We start from the raw sequence: 11491 nt of genomic DNA, 5'->3' as shown, positions 1-11491 counted from the left end.
ATTTGGTCCAACCAAACACTAGAATGGTTATTATCATTCCATTCCTACGCATTTCATATTTACAACCAAACAATAGAATGACCATTCCATTCCCATTCTCATTCCATTTCCACTTGCATTCCATTCCATTCCATTACTGCACACCAAACGTAGCATTATAATATAGTGTATTGAGAGTTTTTGGTTTGTTGTATTTACCAGCCCTGACAAAAATTATTAAGTTGATTGATTTGTTGAGAGGAACCTAAATTTATATTATCTAATTATCAAGGGAAATGTCTTACATTCAGTTTATGTTTTTTTGTAATGCAAAATAAGAAACAGGGAAAGTGGCAATGTTCTATATGTCTTTGCATATTTATATATGGTTGTTAAGGGGTAAGAAGATGAAATAAAAACACGAATAAAGTTTAGGAATTATTGAAAGAAATGAAGCTGGAAACCTGTGATACCCTTTCTCCCATGAATCTTTATTAGGCTATGTTTTTCCATTGATATCTTTCATTCAAAGAAATGTAATTTTAGTAGCAAATTCCCAAATATTGCTGCTATGATGTTGTGGCCCGACTTTTGTTACGGCTAAGTGTGCTTTGTAAAATTTTTTGACCTGTATTTTTTTGCTTCTTGTCGTGTACATTCTCGTAGCCCCGTATATAAGGGCATTTAAGGTTTTGAGTTGGATGGATTGAGACACTGGAAACAGCATGAAAAAGAGTGAGGGTGAGAGATAGGATTTGGGGGTTGAAACTCGTAATCTCCTGATTTTTGCATATTGAAATCTTCTATTAGATCTTCACCGTGGGTGGCTTGTTTAATTTTTTTTTCGCGATTTGTTCTTGGTTCGCTCAGTGTTATTAAAGGCCCAAGGCGCACCAAGGTGCTAGAGGTCCTTTGGAGCCTAGGCGCGAGGCTCACGGCGAGGCGCGCGCCTGAGTGAAGTGAGACGCACAATTGAAAATTTAAACTACTATAAAACCATTCATATCTCACAAGTCATATCAATATTCTAAAAATTCATATCAAATATAAAAAGTAAATCCATCAACTATACAAGCATCTAAAAATTATAAAACAGAGCACAAGTTTGTTTTCTTGAAAGGCAAAGCAAATTTTTTTTTTTTTTTTTTGAATGGCAAAATAGAGCACAAAAAGAAATAAATCTGTTAATAAAAAAGAAAAAACACAGACAAAAAAACAAAAGATAGAGTGAGAAGAGAACTAGACGAAGAGAGAGATTAAACAAAAATAAGAAGAGAGGAGAGAGAAGTAGAGGAGAAGAGAGAGAAGAAGAAGAAAGAATTGACGTGGCTTCGTCATTCATATCTGCAACTAGCGCTTCGTCATTCGTCTCATAGTCTCACTCTCTTTGTTCGGTTAACACTTTAACTCTTGGGCTTTCTTATTTGTTTATTCTTTTGAACAAAAGTTCCTTCTCTCGTATGCTTGTGCTTTCTTATTTGTTTATTAAGTTGCCAAAGTATCCTTTTTGGCTTAAGAAATAGAATAATCATATATGTTTTTTTAAAAAACACCAGTGAGGCGCGTCTGACAAACAGGATGAGGTACAACCAAGGCGTGCACCTAGTAAACATCCGTGAGCCTGGAATGACAACAGGTTCTAAACCTGAGCCTCGAGCCTAGGTGCACCTTAACAACACTGGGTTCACTGCATTTGTCGTAGCAATTGGTGTTTATCTCGTGGTGTGTTCTTTTTCTGTATCGTACGTATTCCTTTTGGAACTCTAATAAGCATGACGTTTATATTTGGGTCATAAGGATCTGTATGAATTGAGCAATACATATGTAAATTATGCCTGTTCTACGGTTGTGAACCATTAAGTAACAAAATCTCGTAGATGCACTTCCCTTTTTCTACATTTTGTTTCCTTAGTATGTAAGGTGTAGTGCCATTATATGTTGAGGCACAAAGCCATCTGTCATTTATTATTTTATTTTATTTGACTCAATGTCATTTGTTTTGCAGGGGGAGTAAAGTTGCTTCCAAGATTGATTTCTGGACAAGTATGGTTTGATGTATAGTTGCATTCATCTAAAGGCTGCAGCTATGATTCTATTTGACTTATATATATATATGTCTGTTGTAATTATAAATAACAAAATAATAATATAATGGAGCCTTTTGTACATAGTACATTGATTGAATGTCCATGGCTTGTATAGTTGTAGGTACATTTTACTTCATAGCTCTAGTGTTGGATTTTTCAGCACAGAACTCAAAGTGGAAAGGGTTTTATTTCAGGAGGTCCCAAGGTTCCGTCTGAGGATCTCATTTCACCATGTCCAGTACCAATGCCGGTGTCTGCTCCTGAGGTCAGTCAACCTGCTAGAAAAAGAGTCGGCTGCTCAGACTCAGTTTCTAGAATTGCCCAAATCATGCTGTTTTCCATTTTTCAAAATATTTCTTCCGTAGTTGCATTTTACTACTTTTACAAAGAATTATGTCCTAATTTTTTAGGGTGTTATGCAATTACATTACACCATCTTAGCTAAAGACTTTTTATAAAAATTAAATATAAATAAAAGGAAAATACATAATCTGTGGTGTGTTTTCGTACTTACAAGTGGTACATATTTTGTGCAGGTTGAATCGGTGTATGGTTTCCTGCAGCGTCTGGGTCTTGACAAATATTTAATGATATTCGAAAATGAGGAAGTGCGTGAATTTTATAGCCTTCCTTTGTTTACTGCAATTTTATGTACTGGCTTTGGTTTTACCATTACCTTAAGAATTCCTTCATTGTTTTGAGGCCTTATGCTCTTTCTGCAGATTGATATGGCCGCTCTGGTACACATAACTAATGATGATCTCAAGGCTTTAGGATTACCAGAGGTAAACACAACTAGGTTAACCCTGCTATATGTTCCATTTTTGTTTGGTTACAAGTACTATATGTTGTGTTACCTTTATAAACTTTATGTCTTGGCTGATTGAAGGCTTGCGGATATCAGAATTTAGGGTAAAATACACTTGAGAGGTTTTTCGAAATTTTCTTCAGAAGAAACTTGTTGAAAGATTGTGGTCAACCTCTGTTGAGGTTTTACAAAATCATCCTAACCACCCGACGTCAATCAACTAGGTCATTCAAAGGGGTAAATTTTAAGTTCCAAAAATACCCTTATATGAAGTAAAATGACGTAAATGGCCCAACTAAGTTTATGAAATGAACATTTTAACTACATTACACACCCAGAGGCGCGCGCGCGCGCACACACACACACACACATATATATATATGTATATACATATTTCTATTTAGTACTACAACCATTGCTCACCCTATCATCGCCTCTCTCTCTCTCTCTGCACCACCATTCTAGTCTCTCTCTCTCTGCACCACCATTCTAGTTACCCTTTACGTGGGAATGAAACGCGGAAAGTAGGGATGAGGGTTGCCAGGACCACCACCAGTGCCGCCATCACGATTGAAGCAAAAAGGAGGAGAGCTTCACCACCTTTTAGAATGTTAGCTGATACCATCTTTGACGATCACTCACTACAATTTACCCCTTTTCTAGCAGTAGTGGCAAGATAATGATGCCTCTAATAGTGGATTGGATTGTTGAAATTGGAATGCGAGGATTTTGCCATTGCCATTCACAATATATATATATATATATATATATATATATATATATATATATATATATTTTGTGTTTACAATAATGTGTGGGTATATATTTATATAGCTTGGTAACGAAGACAAAGGGGAAAACAAAGAAGAGATATCGGTAGCAGTGGGAGGTACTGGTTGTGGTGGCGGGCACTAGTGGAGGATATATATATACATATATATACATATTTATATTTCCTTATATATGAATGTATGTAGTATTATGTTTATATGTATATTAAAGTATACGGTAAATTACCCTCAAACCCTTTGAGGGACTCACTTTTCACCCTCAGATTAAGGTTGGGTCAAAATTGTGGTCAATCTCCCTAGAGGTTTGGAAAAGTCATAACTTGGTCCGTTCCGCTAGTGGGTCGTTAGCTCCGTTGGATCATATTTTTATGTAATGCCAAAATTACCCTTCAATGGAATGTATTACATATTTACCGTTACTTAATATGTGTGGTGACAAATATAACCTTGCTTGCATAATCGAAACTCCATCAACCATTTTGAATATAAAGTTGCATCTAGTTTAGTGATTGAAAACTCCCCTAACGACCCGTGAGAAGACATATAAAAGAGGATTCAAGAGAATTATATATGTATATATATTGTTGTATGTGTTAAAGGGATTCAAGAGTGGATGGGGAAGAAGAAGCCTGCGAAAGAAAGGCTTCGGAGCATGTGTGGTATTCATCCAGAAGTGTAAAGTTGCTAAACGGATCATCCCTATCTTTCTAAGTTCCGTTTTTTTTTTTTTTTTTTTGTAAAAAAAAAAAAAAAATTTGGGATCATTTGCAAAAGATAACAAACACCAAGGTTGAATCATTCGAAATTTAGGCCCATCAATCTATTTCTCTCTGTATATATACGCATGTATTTATGAATTTTGTTTTCTTTTTGAATAATTAGAAGAACTGAAATTAGGATTTTCTTGAAGGGCTCGTACTCATTTTTTGGATGGACCAGGTTCAACACATTTGGGCCACTACAAACCTTATGTAATGATACAGTCCTGAAATCGGGTTGGGTCGCACGGATGGGGCAAGAAGAGCTGGATCACTTTCTTAGGGCTTTGTAAGGGGGGGGGGGGGTAATTCGTGTTCGTGGGTTGTGTTCATGTCGTGTCGATGTAAGAGTATTATACTAAATAGGTAAACCTAAACCCAACTCATTTAATAATCCTGTCAAGAATCTCAACATTAACCAACCCATTTATTAAACAGGTAATCGTGTTAACCCATTTAATGACCTGTTTATTAAAACGAGACATTTAATATTTAATCAAATACTAAATAATAGAAAAAATTGTCATAATTAACCAAAATATTCAAAATAAAAAGAAAAATCATAAGGCATAGATAAGGTTCATATTGAAATGACTTAACTATCCATAGTAATTGGGTTTAAACAGGTAACATATTACATAAGTTATATTCATGATTATAACATGTTAAGTTAAATGGGTCATAAACGGGTTACACGGGTTGAACCCCTCAACCCTAACCCGACACGGTTAAATAAACGGGTTAATCTTGTCGACCCTTTGATGACCCAAACCCGTTTATGCTAAACCCAAACCCTTTTAACTCGTGTCGTGTTAGTGTCGGGTTGTTGTGTCGTGTCATAATTTGCCACTCCTAGGGCTCTATTTTTGCTAACTCATACCAGTCTGTGTTTGTGGATGAGAATTGAGCTAAAGCCCATTCTCGATTCAAGCTAGGGGTGGCAATTCGTGTTAGCGTGTCGTGTTCGTATCGACACGATTATGACACGGACACGATTAGGGTTGACACGAACACGACACGATTATTAATCGTGCCTAAGACCCTTGACACGAATACGACACAATTATTATACGCGTAACACGACACTACACGCATAACCTGTTTAATAAATGGGTCAAGACTTGACATAACATGAAAAGACACATTTAAGTCATTTTTGACACGAATACGATATATTTATTTTACACGTTTTGCTAAATGGGTCATTTTTGACACGAACACGACACGTTTAGTTAATCGTGTCATAATCGTGTTTATAGGGTCAAACACGAACACGACACGTTTAGTTAGCGGGTCAATCCGTGTCGACACGATTATGACACGAACACGATTAGCCCAAACCCAAACCCGCTTATCTCGTGTCGTGTTAGCGTGTCATGTCAAATATTGCCATCCCTAATTCAAGCTTTGTCATCGTTGCAAGTGGTTGCGAGTAGAGAATTCGAAGTGGCGTGCTATTAATGATGCTCCATCACGTGACGACGCGGGTAAGCTTCTCGACCTCGCATGCAGTGCTTCATATTCTTCCAGTGGGGATTGGGTCACTCGTCTGAGATCTAGAACTGAAGGGATAAGGGATTTGCTCCTTGTTTGCCAATCCATGTTATCTAGGTCTAGTGGAAAGTATGTTTTGGGTTTTTCGAAGGCATATTATGGTTGTATTGGTGGTGTCCCAGAGAAGATGATTGTTTGTGTTGGGAGATACATTCTGATTCACTCATAGTGACGATTCAACAACTATGTTGGTAAGTAAGTTAAAAAATGTAGGGAGTTGAATGATGATATGCTATGCAAAGCTCCAGATTCTCAGGATGACCAGTTGGTGGGAGTTGGGGACAATAACATTGACTGGTTGGCGTTTGATGGGTCGGAGCAAGGGTTAGGATGTGGTGAGGGTAGTGTGGTGAGGGAGCAGAGTAAGGATGGCAAAGTTTGGCATGACCCGCCAACACGACTTGAACACAACATGAGATAAAAAAAAGTTTGGGTTGACCTTAAACGGGTTTGGGTTGTAAATTGTTTGACATGATTAACCCGATTAATTATTCATGTCGTGTTAGGGTTGAGGGGTTCAATCTGTGTAACTCGTTTATACCTATTTAATTATGGACAATTAGATCATTTCAACATATACCTTAAAAATATACTTTAACTCCTTAGCTGTCATTATGAATTGTGTCCTGTAATAACTATCTAAACTTGTGTCTTTAATTTACTATCTTATGAACTAGAGATTATTTAGTTATTTGATTGCATTGAGACTTAAATGTTTTTGATTGAGGATTATAAATAATATAATATCTGGTTTTGACAAGTAGGTCATTAAATAGGTTAACACGTGTAGCCCGTTTAATAAACAGATCGGCATAGTGTTGAGTGTCCCTAACACGATTATTAAACGGGTCGTGTTCGGTTTAACCTGTCAACAAACACGAATTGCCAACCCTAGATTTGAGCGATTGAACTCTCAATGTTATGCCATTGGAGGGGAAGGAATTTTCAGATTTAGGTGTGGTTGACCTAAATTGGCTGTGGTGCAATTGGAAAAGATGGGGGTGGGCACTATTGAGCAGGGAGTTGGTGATCTAGGTAAGGAGAACATTGGTGTGACAAGCCATCCTTTGGGAATTTCTTTTAAAGGCAATATAGAGCAGGCTTTGTGGATTCTTCAAGCGATGGTTGGGGTAGGGATGTGAAGTTGAAGAAGCCTAATGGGGTACGCTAGCCAACACGTGTCGAAGCCATCCATGCTTGTCTTCTCTGTACTCTTTTATTAAGGGCAAGCTCTGCCCGAAACGAAAATGGTAGCTGTTTTCTTAGGTACTTTGATATTGGTCTCCTAATTCTCTTGGTTTAGCTCGACTCATTCCATTCAAGGGAGAACACAACTAAGGAATTTAAAGTGGGTGGGGTGGGATAAGGTGGGGGTTGAAGAAAGAAAAATTCTTCTTCTTGGAAGGGGGAGAGGGAGGTGAGAAACCTCATTTCTTATGTTAATTATGAGGGGAAGGATGTGATGGTGAGGGAGAGGGGAAGTGAGGGGGGGCAGAGGGAGAAAATGGGGGAGGGGAATTTCATTGTTTCCTTACGAAGTTTCGAATTATATCATGGAACATCCGTGGTCTCAATGATCCGGATAAGAGGAAGGTGGTGAAGTTGATAGTGAGGAAGTGTGGGTAAGTGTGGGTATCACGTGGTTTGTTTGCAAGAGACGAAGTTTGCTTCCATTTCGGATAGGGCGGTTTGGAGTCTTAGGATGGGGGGAGAAAATGGGGGACGCGAATGCCATTATTTCCTTACGAAGTTTCGAATTATATCTTGGAACATCCATGTCTCAATGATCTGGATAAGAGGAAGGTGGTGAAGTTGATGGTGAGGAAGTGTGGGTATCATGTGGTTTGTTTGCAAGAGACGAAGTTTGCTTCCATTTCGGATAGGGTGGTTTGGAGTCTTAGGGTGGGGGGGTTCATTGAGTGTGAGGCATTTATGCGATGGGGACTTCCTGGGGCGTTCTCATCATTTGGACAAGAGATGGGTATCGGGGCTGGACGTTTGGTTGGAGAGGGAGCTTTTCTATTTCTTATGCCTTTGTTGTGGAGGAGGATGGCTTTAGATGGGCTTTCTTAGGAGTGTATGGCCTGGTGGATGATGGGGAGAGAAATTTGCTTTAGGAGGAGCTCGGTTTATTGAGGGGGTTGTGGTCCCTTCCGTGGTGGGTGGGTGGAGATTTCAACGTCGTTAGATCCCCAACGGAGAGATTTACAGGAGGGAGATATTCTTTAGCTTTGGAGTAGTTTTTGGAGTTTGTTGACTGTCATTATCTTACTGATTTGCAGACAGATGGGGGGTTGCGACTTTTACTTAGTTTAATGCCAGGGAGTCTTCTATACTCTCCATTGGGTATTTTCTTGGTTTATGGGGACTGGGAGGAGAGGTACCCGGATGTGGTGCTGGAGGCTTTGGCTAGATTGTCCACCAGTCATATTATGTTGGTTTTGGATTGTGGCGGTTTTAGATCTCGGAACACTCCTTTTAGATTTTTTGAGAATATGTGGCTTAGAGCAGAGGATTTCCAAGGGAGAGTCCGGCTTGGTGGGAGAAGGCTTTGGTGGTTGGCACACAGAGTTTTGCTTTGGTGGGGAAGCTTCGGTACTTGAAGGTTGAGATTAAAAGGTGGAATATGGAGGTGTTTGGCAATCCGGAGTGGAGGATGGACATGGCCCTTTATGAGATTGTATATATCAGTCTTTTGCAAGGGATGGTCGTTATTGAGAAAGCTTAGAGGCGTCAGAGAGCGCATTGTCAAGATTGCTCATATTGCTGCTATTTTGGAGGAGATTTTGTGACCGTAATCTCTGGCCTTATGACTCAATGAGGGTGATCGTAACACGAGGTTCTTCCACAAGCTTGCCGACGCCCAAAAGAGGGGCAATCACATCTGGTGGATACGTGTAGATGGGGTGGAGTTGTGTAGGGGAGGAGGTATGCAAGGGGGTTGCCTTTTATTACCCCAACTTGGCGGTCTACATTTTGATTCAATTTCAGCGACGGATAAGGATGGGCTTGAGGTTCCTTTTTTGTTTGTTTGTTTGTTTTTTTTTTTTTTTTTTTTTGAAGAGGAAGTGTCGAAGAGTCTAAAGAGTTGTTACGGTGATAAAATCTCGGGTTCGGATGGTAACCATGGTATCACTATGAGGTTCCTTTTGGAGAGCTGGGGTGGGGTTAGGGGATAAGTGATGGGCACCTTCCATGATTTCCATTCTCGTAGGTGGCTTGGGATGTCTTTTAATGGTTATTTTATCCCTAAGAAGGCTGGAACTTCTGATGTTAAGGACTTCAGACCTATTAGTTTGGTGGGGTGTATGTATAGGCTAATAGCTAAGGTCTTTGCTTTGAGATCGAGGGATGTTTTGAACGGAGTTATTTCTAAACGCTTTTATCCATGGTTGCCATATTCTAGTTTATTTATTTTCGAACTCCCAGCTTCTTTCTTTATATCTATCTTCGAGTAAACAACTAATTGTTAGTTCATTAAAGGGTTAAATGGTCAATATATGAATTAAGTGTCATTGAGAGAGATGCACTGTTCATGTCTCCTTTAGCAAGTATACTTTAAGGGAATCAATATAGGAGCAATGTAAAGATTAGCAGCGAGTGTTGCAATGTAAATCCCAAGGGGAAAAATTTAATTCAGACAATTCGGAAAGTCAAATATATTTTACCCTAAAAGCTATATGCATAAGTCACCATGTTAGACCTGTTTTGTTGGCCGCTAATGGATTTTTCTCTTCTGTTCTGTATAGAGACTCTAAGGTGGTGAAGGTGGAAGCACTGGTTTATTTATTTTCGAACTCCCAGCTTCTCGCTTTATATACTTATAGTTCGTAATTAGAGAATTGAATGGTCAATATGAATTATAAATTCTTCTTCTTCTTCTTCTTCTTCTTCTTCTTTTTGTTTTTTTGTTTTTTTTTGTTTTTTTTTTTTTTTTTTTTTTTTTTTTTTGTGTGTGTGTTAATATCAGTAAGAGATCTGACTCCCGCCCTCCAATATTTTAGTCTGATGCTCATTTTATTTTCATTTCGACTGTGTCAGCTTGCAAGAAAAAATATATTTTCGGCATTGGAGACTGAGGTTCAACATGTGGGAGCTTAATTAGGGGTTCCTTTGCTTGTTTGTGTGGAGTTCATTGTTTTGGAGTAACAATATTTCAGCAGGCCTGTGTTTTAACTCGTGCTACTTTGCTTCAACTTTTTTGGGATTAAATTATCTGTAATATTGCTGCAAGTTGTTTCAGTGAGCCTATCATTTGTGAGGTCATTAGAAGACTGATAGCATCAAGTTGTTTTTGTGAGTCATTCGAGAGATGGGTTCAACTTTTGTTGGGTCTGCCCCTCCCTTTCCATTGTCTTTTTCAAGTATTTGTAGTTTAAACTGCCACTTTGAGACGAGGGAGAAGGAATGAAATGTTCAAAGGTAATAATAGGCTATGAAGTACGGATACGAATACGGGACACGGGTACGACACGACACGGATACGGCGATACGACAAATTTCAAAAAAATAGGACACGGACACGGCGGGGATACGCCTATAAAATTATATATATATATATATATATATAATTATATATTCAAAATATAATTACTAGAATCTTGTACAGATAAATAAAATAACAACAAATAACAGAATTAATTTCAATAATTTCATCTCTGTTATAAGAAAAATATAGACAAGACAAAACAGAAAATAAAAAAAAAATAAAGTTGATCCAAATTCCAAACGAAGATGTGCAGAAGAGACATAACTATAATGAACTAAATATGTATATGAATAAACATGTATACTTTCAGTCTTTCACAAAGTTTTGTTCATGTAACTTATATATATATATATATATATATATATATATATATATATATATATATATATCTTGTTCATGAAGAGAAATAATTGAAGAATATGAGAGACTGAGAGGAGTGAGAAAATAAATTTTGTCTTGCAAAAGTGTCGAACCGTGTGTCCGAACCTCGGACACGCGTATCCAATAAAAAATAATATTTGGACACTTTATAAAAATGTCGGACATGTGTCCGAGTCTCGAACACGGGTGTCGGTGTCCAAAAAGTATCTGACACGGGTACGGAACCCCTGAGAGGAGTGTCCGTGCTTCATAGGTAATAGGTTATTCTATTCAGTGCCTTAATTAATGCCAAGGACATTCATTTGACATTTACGTGGAACATTTTTCAAGAGAGAATTTGACTTTGGAGAGAGAAAAAAAAACACATAGGGGTTTGGTAATGTTTCCAATTTATTTCCAAACTTGTATGCCATGTAACATTTTGGATAAACTGCAATGACCTCTTCTAAGGTTTGGACTATATGCAACTAAATATGAGGTTTGCTATTTTTTTGCAACGGCCCCCTGTCAGATTTTGTGATGAATTTACTTATCTACCCTCGTTACTATAATTGTTAAAAATAATCAAAATATCTAAAAATATCAAAGGACTATTTTGTCCCTTAAACTTGCAACCCAATTCTTGCACTTCGTCAACCAGCCCC

At 38.0% G+C, this 11491-nt stretch overlaps 1 long non-coding RNA gene across 1 annotated transcript; it reads left to right on the top strand.

The window, feature by feature from the left end:
- The first annotated feature begins 2311 nt into the window (after window positions 1-2311).
- On the top strand, window positions 2312-11139 carry LOC132269558 (uncharacterized). Its single transcript, XR_009469527.1, has 5 exons — window positions 2312-2331; window positions 2603-2674; window positions 2789-2851; window positions 10019-10399; window positions 11101-11139. It is a non-coding gene; the product is annotated as an uncharacterized LOC132269558 (long non-coding RNA).
- The last annotated feature ends 352 nt before the right edge of the window (window positions 11140-11491 follow it).

Source organism: Cornus florida, unplaced genomic scaffold, assembly GCF_030987335.1.
Source record: "Cornus florida cultivar Cherokee Brave unplaced genomic scaffold, ASM3098733v1 CherokeeBrave_3.0.0_Hap2_Chr08, whole genome shotgun sequence".
Taxonomy (NCBI): domain Eukaryota; kingdom Viridiplantae; phylum Streptophyta; class Magnoliopsida; order Cornales; family Cornaceae; genus Cornus; species Cornus florida.
The sequence above is the reverse complement of the archived record's forward strand: the minus strand, read 5'-3'. Positions and strand labels throughout refer to the sequence as shown.